The sequence below is a fragment of the Mesoplodon mirus genome (assembly GCF_964341445.2).
Source record: "Mesoplodon mirus genome assembly, chromosome: 5".
In the NCBI taxonomy this organism is placed as follows: domain Eukaryota; kingdom Metazoa; phylum Chordata; class Mammalia; order Artiodactyla; family Ziphiidae; genus Mesoplodon; species Mesoplodon mirus.
In genome coordinates, this window is record NC_138980.1 from 120,755,033 (window position 1) to 120,769,021 (window position 13,989).

General features: G+C 37.4%; 1 protein-coding gene across 1 annotated transcript in view; it reads right to left on the bottom strand.

The window, feature by feature from the left end:
• CMYA5 (cardiomyopathy associated 5) overlaps positions 1-13,989 on the bottom strand; it is a 327,862-nt gene that overhangs the window by 29,847 nt on the left and 284,026 nt on the right. The gene's annotated exons all lie outside the window — the stretch shown is intronic.

The window sequence follows — 13,989 nt, forward strand, 5'->3', positions numbered from 1 at the left end:
TTATCACTCTAAAATGGATAATCTAAAACTTTTCTATTTTCTCCATTTGGGGAAAAAAATAAACCCTTGAGGCAACCCTGAATGATACTTCAGAAAATGTAGCCTCCAGTTTCAGCTCAGCTGTTGCAGCTAGGATTCCTTGTGAAAGTGACGAGCCACAGGTAGAATATCAGGAAGCTGAACTGGGAGGTTTTCAAAGTCCTTTTAGCTCTAAATTTTAGTTCCCTTTATCTTCACCTCTCTGGCCCTGATTCATTTATGCCGCATTGGGAGAGCCCCAAGTATGAATGACCCATCCCCCGACTTGCTGTCACCTATTTCCCTGTGCTCAGCTGCACTTTTAACTTTTAAAGAAACAGACTTGTAGAGGAATGTTTAAAACCCACAATATATGAAGAGCTTCTCCAGAATCTCGCACCAATTTGTTTCTGATGATAAATACCAGATGCTAGAGAGGAAGATTAACTATACAGGCAACTTGCATATAAATTATACAGTAATGGCAAGAAAGGGGTCTGGAGGGATATGGGATTTCATTTTGAACTTGGCTATGGCATCGGCTTCTGTCCCCAAAGGGGAGCAGTTTTGAGTTGCTGTACGTTCATTCATACATATATGTTCATTGTTTTTTCTTTTCTTTTTTTCTTGCGTTTGCTCTCAGTTTGTTTGTTTTTTTTTCTTCTTTCTTTTGCCCTTTTTCCTTTGGAAGAACTGCTTTTATGTCTGGTTTGTAGAGATCAGAATGCCATGGGCAGTTCTTGAGTCTCATGTGTGGTGGGAAGGGGTTAGAGAGCTTACTCAATCAGGACAAATCATTAGCAAACAGCATGGTGTGACCACTAACCTAACCCTTCAGAAGGAGCCCGCATGCTGCAACTAAAGGATCCCACACGCTGCAACAAAGATCCCGAGTGCTGCAACTAAGACCCGGCACAGCTAAATAAATAAGTAGGTAAGTAAGTAAGTAAATAAGTAAGTAAATAAATAAATAAATATTTTAAAAAGAAAGAAAGTTCTCTAGGTTCAAAACCATGCCTTCACCTATTTTTCTATCTCTCCCTACTTAATCCTCCTCTTTGTCTAATCCCCTTCCCCTCTGGTCCCTTTCTTGATCCCTCTCTCCTTTCCCTAAGTATTTCCTGAATCTCTAATTTGGCTTTTAAAAGTCTATGAAATGCTTCAGACATATATAAAAGTATAAGGAATAATATAACAAATATTCATTCCTACTACTCAGCTAAGTTTGTTATTGCAAATTATTGAAGCCCATTCTATATCACCCTCCTGATATATCTCCCCTCCATTCTCCATGCCAGGAGTTAAACACAATGCTTAACTTGCTACTCATTCACCTATAACAGATTATAAAATGGAACTTAAAAAGAAAACTTGTTCTCTCTGAAAAAATATTACATTCTTTCTTCTTATGATAATAATCAAGGCATTTAAAATGATTATATATACAATAGATAAACAACAAAGTCCTACTGTATAGCACAGGGAACTATATTCAATATCAATATCCTGTGATAGACCACAATGGAAAAGAATAGGAAAAAGAATATGTGTGTGTGTGTATGTGTGTGTGTATATATATATATATATATATATATATATATATATATATATATATATGTATATCTGAATCACTTTGCTGTACAGCAGAAACTAATACAACATTGTAAATCAACTATACTTCAATAAAATAAATTAAAAAAAGAATCAGGGCACTTAATTAAATTTTAAAAGAGAAAGATGAAACAAAGTTTTTCAAGTGAACGTACATTGAAATAATTGTTCCTCCAGCTACCTCCTGCTGAAGGGGCGTGCACTAGTTAAAGTTTCCCAACACCATCAATACAATTGTGTTCTGAAGTCTTTTTCTGAATCTCTGTAATTTTAATACTCTTTTGTTTAGTTCTCAGTCTTTCCTTTTTTTTTTTTTTTTCTCCTGGAGTTTCCCCAACTGTCCAATTGTTCTCTCCTGTCTCACTACAGGATTCACCCCAATGACATTTACTGCTTGGACAATTTATTCTTGAACATAAAATGTTCTCTCTCTGCTCTGTACCAAATGAATATAGTTGACTTTCTCGGCACCTTTTCTAAGTGATTTGGTGGAAAAGGATGAAAACCATTCACGTCAGGATGGAGCATGAGGTCACTGAGAGAAGTGCTTCCAGCCCTTCGGAGGCAGGATGACTATTAAACATGGCAGAGAGCATGGTCCTTGGGCCGCTGTTCCTCTTTGGAAAATGTTAATTGTTTAGGGGCAGTAGAGTCATCCTTAGCAACTGGGCCTTCCTGACATCCAATGAGGGGATGTCATTCCCCGATGCCAGGACTGAGAGAGACCTCTGCTCCCATCAGGCCCAGCAGATGTGCCTTGGTAGAGGTGCCCTTGATGTAAAGGTCTGGTGTCAGATCCACATCTATGTCAGGCAGCTACTGAAGGCAGTGACTGGATGTCCAAAGAGCAGAGTGCTTGCTGTGGAGCACCACCAAGTGGTGCACCACCAAGTAAGCCCAGAATTAAGTGCTGGTCAGTTTGTTGTTTTAATATTGATGATAGTTAACAAAAATAGAATGCATGGTATGGTATAAAATATGAGAGTAAAAGATGTCTAATCAATAAACTTGAAGTACAAAGAATGTTGGAAGTAGGGCTGTGTAACAGTGGCTTTTTCCAAATAATGCTAGTTAACTATTTTCCAAATTGTTTTTTTCTCATTCTTACAATATGATTTATTTATAACTTTGGTAAATAGTTAATGTCAAGAATGCCTATGAAGTAAATATTATTTAGTGTAAAAAGCTCAGGCTTTGGAGACAAACAGAACTGGGTAAAAATCCTCATGTAATCACTTTTCAGGACAAGGTATCTACCCTTGGTGTCTCCAAGTCCAAATTCCTTAGCATGACTACACAGGCCTCTGACTCTACCTGTAGTCTTATTTCTCATTATTATCTACGGCTCACTTTAATTGTCCTAAAATGTTGAATTACCCGTTCTCAGACCACAGCATACTATTTCTTTACTCCTTGTCTTTACTGGAGTTGTTATCTCTGCTAGGAACTCCTCCCTGGTCATGAGGGGTGCTTGCCTGACACTGCTTCATCTCCAAGCGCTCTGCAGATGGGTGAATTATCCCTCCCATATAATTTCATAATACCCTGAACTTATCCCCATCAGCACGAAGCACACAGAATGGATGTTATATGTTTACTTCCTCCAATATAAGCCACTCAAAAACAAGAACCACATCTTATTTATCTTGGTAACACTGGTGTCAGCATTTAGTAAACTCAATAAATGTTTGCTGGATTGGGAGGGATATATCTGTGAAATGAGTATAATACCATCCCTAGGATTACTGTGAGGAGGAAGTTTAAAAAGCTGCTGCTAATTCTGTTACCCAGCCTCCTTCTAATGTATTTCTAAAACACAGAAACAAATATATCATACATGCAAAGAAAATATATATTAACAGTCATCTCTAGATGTCATTTTTGTACTCATAACATTTTCCATAGAGAAATATGTTCAACAGAATTGTAAGCATATTTGCTAATTTTAAGATACCATTTGGCTTATGAAATCCAAATAGCAGAAAGACACTTATGGACCAGATGAACAGTTTAACTGAGAGTCAACTGGTCTCTCTTAATTTTTATAAACTGTTGGCCATATCTACAAGTAGAAATTATCTTGAAGAAGAATAAATGTAAAAATAGATTGGCTTTTAAACAGGTCCACCTATATAATTAATACATCTACACCTAAAAGGATCAGAGAGAAAAGAATTTTTCACTTTTACCACCATAAAAAAATGAGGCACGTGAATTTGTTTCTTACCTAGTAACTTGAGTTAATGCAATGGAATAAACATAAATGAATTTATATACATATATAAATTATATATATTATATATTAAATTATAATTAAAGTCCATACTTTATTCAGATTTCTTTAGATTTTTATCTAACCTGTAACTTCCCACCTCCAACAGTGAAGACGCCTATCGTCTGCCATCCGTGTACTTAATTGTTCAATCCATAGTACATATAGCAGTACCAGAATGGCTAACTCATACCCGTACCAGTGGACTTTATCAACTACTGTACAGCATTATGTACAGTTCCTTTTTCCTTTAGACATACAGACTACACTCATTTCCAAAGTTGCTTAGATTAGGACCACCATCCATCCCCTTCAGTGTGGTTGTTTCATGCATTTGTAAGAAAGATTCTTTTGTCACAGTCTATATCCCATGCTGGGATCCCCTGACCTCCTAAATAATTTTTTAATTTACATATATTAAGGATCACTTTTTGTGCTGTAAAATTCTATGGTTTTAGACTAATGGATCACATCATGTGTCCACCATTACAGTATCTTACAAAGTTGTTTCATCTCCTTAAATAACCCCCAGTGCTTTACATTCAACCTTCTCTCCCTCCTTTCAAACCCCTGGCAACCATCAGTCTTTTTACTGTATTTATAGTTTTGCCTATTCCAGAATGTCATGTAATTAGAATCATATAATTTTTCAGTTTCACCTTTTTCATTTAGCAATATGCACTTTAGGTTCATCCATGTCTTTGGGGGGGGCTTGATTGGTCATTTATTTTTATAGCTGAATGATATCCCATTGTATGTATATGCCACAGTTTATTTATCTACTCACCTATTAAAGGACATTTTGGTTGCTTCTGGTTTGGGGTGTTATAAATAAATACTTAATTGCTAGATTGTATGATATATTAATTTCCTAGGGTGCTGTAACAAATTATGAAAAGCTGGGTGGCTTAAAACAATATAAATTTATTCTCTCAGTTTTGGAGTTTAGAAATGAAGTGAAAATTGAGTGTCAGCAGGGCCATGTTCCCTCTGAAGACTCTAGGAAAGAACCCTTTCTTGCCTCTTCCTAGCTTCTGGTGGCTGCCAGAAATCCTTGGTACTCCTTGGCCTATAGATACATCACTCCAATTTCTGCTTGTCTTCACATGGCCATCTTCCCTTTTGTGTGTCTGTGTCTCTCTGTCTCTGTGTCTCTATGTCTCCTTCTTATAAGGACATCAGTTACTGGATTTGGGGTCCATCTTAATCCAGTATGATCTCATCTGAACTTGTTTACATCTGCAAAGCCCCTATTTCTAAATAAGGTCACATCACAGGTATTAGGAGTTAAGATTTCAACATAATTTTGGGGGAGGGGGAAACAATTCAACCCACAAAATATAGTAAGATAGTGTTTAGCTTTGGGAGAAATTGCCAAACTGTCTTGCAAAGTTTTGCATTCCCACCAGCAATGAATAAGTATTCCTGTTGCTCCACAGCCTTGCAAAGCAGTTGGGATTGTCAGTTTTTTGGATTTTAGCCATTTTAACAGGTGTGTAGTGATATCTCATTGTTGTTTTAATTTGCAATTCCCTAATGACAAATGATGTTGAGCATCTTTTTATATGCTTATTTCCATCTGTATATCCTCTTTGATGAGGTGTCTGTTCAAATCTTTTCCCCATTTTTTTTTTTTTTTTTTTTTTTTTTTGCGGTACACGGGCCTCTCACTGTTGTGGCCTTTTCCATTGTGGAGCACAGGCTCCGGACGCACAGGCTTAGCGGCCATGGCTCACGGGCCCAGCCGCTCCGTGGCATGTGGGATCTTCCCGGACCAGGGCACGAAGCCACATCCCCTGCATCGGCAGGCGGACTCTCAACCACTGCGCCACCAGGGATGCCCTTTTCCCCATTTTTAAACTGGGTTGTTTGTTTTCTTGTTGAGTTTCAAGAGTTCTTTGTATATTTTGGATACAAGTCCTTTAACAGATAGGTGTTTTGCAAATATTTTTTCCCAGTCTGTGGCTTATCTTTTCATTCTCCTAATAGGCTGTTTCATATTTTTATTATTCAATTGTATATATTTTTTTCCTTTGAGACTTCCTCTTTGACTCATTGATTATCTAGGAGTGTCTTGTTTAATTTCCAAGAGTGTGGAGATTTTACTGTTGTCTTTCTGTTTCTTATTTACAGCTTGATTCTAGTATGATCAAAAGATACATTCTGTATGATCTCATCAAAATTTTTTGTTGAGGTTTGCTTTATGACTCAGGATATGGTCTATCTTGGTGAATGTTCCGTGAGCTCTTGGAAAGAATGTGTGTTCTATTGTTGATTGGAGCATTGTATAAATGTCAGTTAAATCCTGTGTTTAATTAATCTAGATGTTTGCTTATTTTCTGTCCAGTAGTTCTATCAATTTGCTGAGAAGGGAGGGGGTAACCATAACTATAATTATGGATTTGTCTATTTATTCTTTCATACCTATCAGTTTTTGCTTTATGTGTTTTGAAGCACTGCTGTTTGGTGTACACATTTAGGATTGGTATGGCTTCTTGGCAGATTGGCCTATTTATTATTATATAATATCCCTCTTGTCCCTAGTAGTTTTCTTTGCTCTGAAGCCTACTTTATCTGATATTCATATATCCACTCTTACTTTTTTTTTTTTTTTTTTTTTGCAGTACGCGGGCCTCTCACTGTTGTGGCCTCTCCCGTTGCAGAGCACAGGCTCTGGACGCGCAGGCTCAGCGGCCATGGCTCACGGGCCCAGCCACTCCGCGGCATGTGGGATCCTCCCAGACCGGGGCACGAACCCGTGTCCCCTGCATCGGCAGGCAGACTCTCAACCACTGCACCACCAGGGAAGCCCCACTCTTACTTTTTTATCTGATGAATATTTGCCTGGTATAGTTTTCTCCATCCTTTTGTGTCCAACCTACCTCTGTCATTATATTTGAAGTTCTTTGTAGACAGTATTTATCTGGCTTGTGTTTGTTTGTTTTTAAAATTTTTATTGGAGTATAGTTGATTTACAGTGTTGTGTTAGTTTCTGCTGTACAGCAAAGTGAATCAGTTATACATATACATATATCCACTCTTTTTTAGATTTTTTTCCCATATAGGTCATTACAGAGTATTTAGAAGAGTTCCCTGTGCTTTACAGTGGGTCCTTATTATGGGTTGTGGTTTTTCATTCACCCTGCCAATCTCTGTCTTTTAGTTGGTGTATTTAGACCATTTACATTTAGAGTAATAACTGATTTTTGTAGAGTTCAAATCTGTCATTTTATTATTCGTTTTCTATTTGTTCCCTGCTAATTATTCCTCTGTTTCTCTCTCACTCTCTCTCTCTCTTTTTTCTTCTTGTGGGTCACTTGAACATTTCTTAGAATTCTATTTTGATTTACTTAATGTTTTTGAGTATATCACTTTGTATTATTTTCTTATTGGTTGCTCTAGATATTACAGTATACATATATAACTTAACACAGTCTACAGGCATATGATGTTCTATCACTTTGAGTGAAGTATAGAAACCTTATTTCCTTTTAGGACCCTTTACTACCCCCATTTTTAAAATATAATTCTGTTTCTGCATAATTGATCAGTATGTCAAATGTCATTTTTTTTTCACTTAGTTCTTTTTAATACAGGCATAACTTGTTTATTGCACTTCACAGATATTGCTTTTTGTTTTGTTTTTTACAAATTGAAGGTTTGTGGCAACCCTGTATTGAGCAAGTCTACTGGCACTATTTCTCCAACAGCATTTGCTTATTTTGTGTCTCTGTGTCACATTTTGGTAATTCTCAAAATGTTTTAAACTTTTTCATTATTATATTTGTTATAGTGATCTATAATCAGTGATCTTTAATGTTATTATTTTAAAAAGATTATGACTTGCTGAAGGCTCAGATGATGGTTAGCATTTTTTAGCTATACAGTATTTTTAATTAAGTGATGTACATTGGGTTTTTATTTTAAGACATAATGCTATTTTACACTAAACAGACTACAGTATAGTGTAAACATAATTTTTATATGCACTAGGAAATCAAAATATTTGTATGACTTGCCTTATTGTGATATTTGCTTTATTGTGGTGGTCTGGAACTGACCAATATCTCCAAGGTATGCCTGTACAAAATACAGACAACAGGTTCACTATGCTGGAGGAGCAAAATGAATCTCTTTCAATATATATCACTGCCTAGTAGCCTTGATACCAAATAAATAAATGAACCTGGCTCCCCATTTACATTTCTAGGCAATAAGGTACCATTAGAGGAAGTCACAAAATTGTGTTAACTTAGCTAGGCTTCAAGATGGCTGAGCCCCACTGCTGAAGCTTTAGATTCCATCTTCTTTCAATTCATATGGCAATTCCTAGGATCCCTTCCCTTTTCTATCATCCTCAGGGCCAAGCTTTAAAGGGTACTAAAACCCAGGTCTCCACATAGGACTTCTAATAGTTGGAATTGGTAAAATGTAAATTGATCCTGTTACATTCTCTAGCTAACTTCATTTCCATAAAAATAGTTGAATAAATATTTAAAGAATAGCTCTTTGAAAGGGCATCTAATTATTAGCCTGCCCATGGCTCTCACTTGATTTGTCTCCTTCATACTAATTTAAATTTGACCTTTGCCATTGTCAGCAATGCTTCCATTCACATTTTTTTATACATTTATTTACTTATTTGTTTTTATTTTTGGCTGCATTGGGTCTTTGTTGCTGTGTGTGGGCTTTCTCCAGTTGCAGCAAGTGGGGGCTACTCTTTGTTGCAGTGCGCAGACTTCTCATTGTCGTGGCTTCTCTTGTTGCAGAGCACGGGTTCTAGGGACATGGGTTTCAGTAGTTGTGGCATGTGGGCTCAGTAATTGTGGTGCATGGGCTTAGTTGCTCTGTGGCAATGTGGGATCTTCCCAGGCCAGGGCTCGAACCCATGTCCCCTGCATTGGCAGGCAGATTATTAACCACTGAACCACCAGGGAAGCCCTTCCATTCACTTTTTACTAACTCCCTGATACATCCTCTAAATTGCTTTCTCTCTCTCTTTAGAGACCCTAATTTTTTTCCCTCAGGCTCTTTTGATTTGTTTTCTAATGTAACAGGGAAATTTGAAGGTAACTGATTTGAGCTAACTCAGCATTCCATGCTCTCCTTGAAACTTACTCCAGTGTCAGAAAGAAAGCATGTCTCTCATTTTCAACGCCAGAGCCACTGCTCAAGCTCCTGATCTCAGCCTCTCAACTCTTAGGGTAATTCCTAGGACTCCATCACTCTTCTCTCTGCCATCTTCAGGCTTTTGCTCACCATGTCTGTATGTAGATCCACCCTGTAAACTCCTTCAAGAACTTTATCTTGAGTCTTCTGCTTCTGTCCTATTCCTTTCCTTCCTTTATCTGACATATTCCTTGTGATATTATACCTGCCCCTATTCCTAATACCATTCTCTTTAGTAATCTCTTGCAATTTGATTTCTAACAACCTATTCAATGAGAAATGCTCAGTGCAAGGGTGCCAGGTGACTCTCTTCTAATAATATTCTGCAGCATTTCCTCCCTTCGTTTTTTTTCACATTTAAATTCATATAATGCAATGCATGAGTTCATAAAACGCTTCCTCCTATCAGGTCCATGAAACAATAGCATTCCACCTCCCGCCCATGACTATGTGAATCCATTAATATTGTATTAAGACTTTTACTCTTTTTTTACTTCCTCAAAACTACATATCCCCATGCCTTCCAATATCACCAATTATGGTTCTCAAGTTAGTCAATCAACATTCTTCCTGATCAGTCTCCAGCTTATTGTCAAATCCAGCATCCATTTACTTGTCTTCAGATTCTTTGCCACTGTCATTCCCATCTCTAAGCCTTGACTTATACAGGTAGTATAGCCCATGGAGTGCCTTCCTCTGTGCCAATTTAAATCCAATGCACTCATCCTTCAAGGTCAGCTAAAGTCCTACTTCTTCTACCAGGCCTTTGCCAAGCATTGCAGTACATTAAAGACTGTCTAAAGCCACATTAGACTTGTGGTCTGCTTGACAAAATGGTACCTCCTAAACATCTCTAGTTACCTCAAATATGTAGGCCTTGTTTTATCAACTATCCCCTTGAAAGCATGAACACAAGTTTTTATTCCCTGACTGCCCAGCAAGGTGCTGGGCATATAGAAGTTGCTTCATGAACTTGTTTAATGGCTTAATTCTAAACAAATACTATTAAATAAATAATGATAGTAATATCATGGCACTGATAATTCTACTCTGAGTGAAACTATGATTTTTATAGGACTACTTAGAAGGCTACAGGCAGAATGGCCATCAAAAAGGTTACAAATAATAAATGCTGGAGAGGGTGTAGAGAGAAAGGAACCCTCCTACACTGTTGGTGGGAATGTCAATTGGTACAGCCACTATATAGGGAGAACAGTATGGAGGTTCCTTAAACAACTAAAAACAGAGATACCATATGATCCTGCAGTCCCACTCCTGGGCATATATCCAGAGAAAAACATAATTCAGAAAGATACATCACCCCAATGTTCATAGCAGCACTGTTTACAATAGCCAAGACATGGAAGCAACCTAAGTGTCCAGCAACAGATGAAGGGATAAAGAAGATGTGGTATATATACACAATGGAATACTAGCCATAAAAAAGAATGAAATAATGCCATTTTCAGCAGCATGGATGGACCTAGAGATTATCATACTAAGTGAAGTAAGTCAGACAAAGACAAATATCATATGATATTGCTTATATGTGGCATCTAAAAAAATGATACAAATGAACTTCTTAAAAAAAAAAGAAACAGACTCACAGACACAGAAAACAAACTTATGGTTACCAAAGGAGAAAGGGGGGAGGCACAAATTAGGAGTTTGAGGTTAAAGTATACACACTACTAAATATAAAATAGATAACCAACAAGGACCTACTGTACAGCAAAGAGAACTATACTCAATATCTTGTAATAACCTATAATGGAAGAGAATGTATAAAAGTTATATATATATATATATATATATATATATATATATATATATATATATATATGAAACCGAATCACTTTGCTGTACACCTGAAACTAACACAACATTGTAAATCAATTATATTTCAATAAAATTTTTTTTAAAAAGAAAAAGAAGGCTATAGGCAGAATGACATAGTGGTTAAGGGTATAAGCCCAGACTGCCTGGGTTCAAATCCTGCCTCTATCACCTATTGGCTAGGTGACCTTGGGAAGGTTAATTAACATCTTTGTGCCTTAATTTTCCTCCCTGAAAATAGGGGAACATAACAGTATTTACCTCATGGAGTCATTATGAAGATCAAATGAGTCATGTTGGATACTTAAAACAATTTCTGGCATGTAGAAATTGTTCCTTGAATGTCAGCTATTATTAAATGCTTACCACACATAAAATGATAGTATCTCAGAGCTAAAACAACCTTCACTTTATAAGTGAATGAGTTGAGGAATAAAGGTAAAATGATTGGCTCAAGGTCATATGGCTATTTAGAAACAAAGTCAGGAAACCAGCTCTCCTGACTTCTATTCAGTGTTTGTTAGTTTCCTCCCCAAGGGTTCCTTATCTGAACATGGAACTGAACTACAGAAGTTTAGAGTTGAAAGCGACATTCAAGGCTCTCTAGTTCATAATGCATAATCACTTGTCACAAACCTTTCATATTTGCTGACAGCACCATATTACAGATTCTAAATCATCCAGACAAAAGATCCTAATACCATGGCTCCTAAGTTAAGAAACACACAAGGGATAGGAATGGATGCCAAGATCAGGTCCCTGGAGTCCAGATGACCATCACTAGATGAAGCCATTTCAAAGTCTATATTTTGAAAAGTAAGATTTCTTTTTCAGGGAAAACACTGTCTGGAATACTCATTATAAAGCTGTAATTCAGGTCATCCCACACATACATGAATGTTTTGCAGATAGCATGCTTCCTGGTAGGAATCTGAAGTTATTTTGATGAACTTTGAATAATACTCTTTAGCAGCCAGAAAAAAGGTGCAGGGGCATAACAACTACCCATACCAGGCATAATCCCTGAAGGTTTCAGCTTTCTCTGTGGTTCTCTGGAACAATATTCAGCCTGGTTGTGCAATCAACTGGCCTAGAGTTTTAAAATTCAATCTAGAAAATACAGACTCTCAAGAGGAATTGTAACAATAAAAGATGGCTATTAAACAGGCACTAATAAACCTGTGTGTAAGGATTGTCTCATCAGAAGCATTAGCATGCTATTCTCTGTCTCAGCTCAATGCTAGGAGATTTAATTTCTCTTTAATGCAAGTGAAAGTGTTGTATGTAACAGCAGCAATAAGGGAGAAGGCTAAAATGAGTAATTATGCTGTGTGTCCACAAAGAATGTGCATCCACTTTCACCTCCCTCCCTCCTATAAACAAGACTCAAGTAATCTACATTCTCTGTGTATGATTATTTAAGTGCCTAATTGTAGTATATGGACTCTGAGCTTTATGGCTTGGGATTTTAATCCTCTAAACAGGGAGGTCCAATTACTTGAATCTGAAAGTTGAATTACCTGCTTTATACTGAAGACTGAACAGACAGACTCCATTGATCCCACAGAGGATGTATCATTACTACTCTCTGCTTCCATAGTATTTTACTTTTATCTCTAACTTTACTTATGATAATCTAACTTGTTACACCTAATCCTTTGTCTCCTTTGTAGAGTATAAACTCCTGAGGATAGAAGTCATATCTTATTTATCTCTGTATTCTCCCAGAGCCTTACAGTGTTTTGGACATAGTAGCTGCTCAATAAATATTTTGACATTTAATTTTAATGGTACATATGTTACGCATTTCCCAGTTTAAAGTATTGTTAAAGGAATGTCACCTTTGACATAACTTCCCTACCCATTTCTGAGAACTCTTGCCTTTGAAACATGAAAATGGACTTTAGCAGATTCATACTGTAATTTAGATGGCTATGTAAACAGTAAGGGAGTGCTTAGTAATTACTTGTTCAATTGTAATTTTATGAAAATTTGCAGAGATTTCTTTTGAGTTTTCAGTTGTTTAAAGGGACCCAGCCATCTCAGAGGCACAAGGAAGGAAAGATCTCAGAGGAGTGACTGGGAGGGTATCCCAGAAAGTTTACTTTGCCTTCTAGAAAGAAGTCTGACATCCAGGTGCTAATTTCAAGACCCAGAGAGCATGTTACGATCATGGCATTCCCAAGGCCTATCTTTCCTCTTTTCCCTCCAGTTTTCTGAGAAATTGTCAGCTTGATGTTCAAGAAACATGTAGTTCATGCCCACTAGGCCCACAGACACGACTGGTGACATGATTTGCAGGGCCCAATTGAAATAACAAATGCAGGGCCCTTTGTTCAAAAATTATTAAGAATTTCAAGACAATGACACCAGAACAAGTGTGAGCTCTTCTAAGTATAGGGCCCTGTGTGACTGCAGAGGTCTCACATCTATGAAGCCAGCCCTGTTCTGTCTTCAAAGAACTTCTGGTACAATGAAAGGCAAAAGGTTTGTATCAGATAGAAGCTACAATTCAAGTATGTACAAGATGCTGCAGGAACCCAGAAGTTCCTAACTTTGGAAAATTGTCCCAGGGAGGTGACAGTTAAGCTCATTTCTGAGGGAGCAGTGCCAGGGAAGAATGATATTCCAGGCTGAAGAACGGCAGAATTCACTTGACAAACTTCAGGAAACTTATTACTTTTAGGAAGAGTGTAACGAGCAAATATGAAGGTGACTAATTGAGATAGAGAGTGGCAAGAAGCAGAAGCCAAATATATGGGGAAAAGGGGTCAAACAATTACAGAGTGTCTACTATATGCCAAGTTCTTTACCTCCATGTCATAATTTTAAACACAACAATCTTGTGAATAAACCGTCATGCCTGGTTTACAAATGTGTTAGTTTAGGCCCAGGGTAGTTAATAGTCAAAGTGCTTGGTACACATGGCCTCCAATAAGTACTTGAGGAATTACTGGCGGGTTGTCTGACATCCCCCAGGACTCTTAAACCCCAGGCCAAACTGATGCTAAGCGCGTTGTTAACCCCTTCAGTGGCCCTTCCAGCCTTGCACCTCTCCCAGTCCCCAAAGTACCCTTCCTTCC